The following is a 306-nucleotide window of genomic DNA, read 5'->3' as shown; positions in this document are numbered from 1 at the left end:
ATGTGTGTGCGTGAGGCGCCGGCGCGATCGAACAGCGGAAACAAACAACAAAAAAATACTCTGTTATTTTTGGTCATACAGATCATTTGAAACTGCAATGTGTTTACTTTATTTCTGTCATCTCGGTTTCCTTTCCATGGACTTTCGTAGAGCGCCGCGCCAACCAAACTCAGCAGCATATCTCTCAGTCTTTTCCTTTCGTTTTGTTAATCTGTTAATTAGGCTATTTAAGTCAAATATTTCGCATATTCATTCATTTTACATATAGAATATGATTTAATAAAAACAGATTTTGTTATTTTTAGA

Source organism: Sinocyclocheilus rhinocerous, unplaced genomic scaffold (assembly GCF_001515625.1).
Source record: "Sinocyclocheilus rhinocerous isolate Xijiao unplaced genomic scaffold, SAMN03320098_v1.1 scaffold1993, whole genome shotgun sequence".
Classification (NCBI taxonomy): domain Eukaryota; kingdom Metazoa; phylum Chordata; class Actinopteri; order Cypriniformes; family Cyprinidae; genus Sinocyclocheilus; species Sinocyclocheilus rhinocerous.
This window is presented reverse-complemented; position numbering follows the sequence as displayed.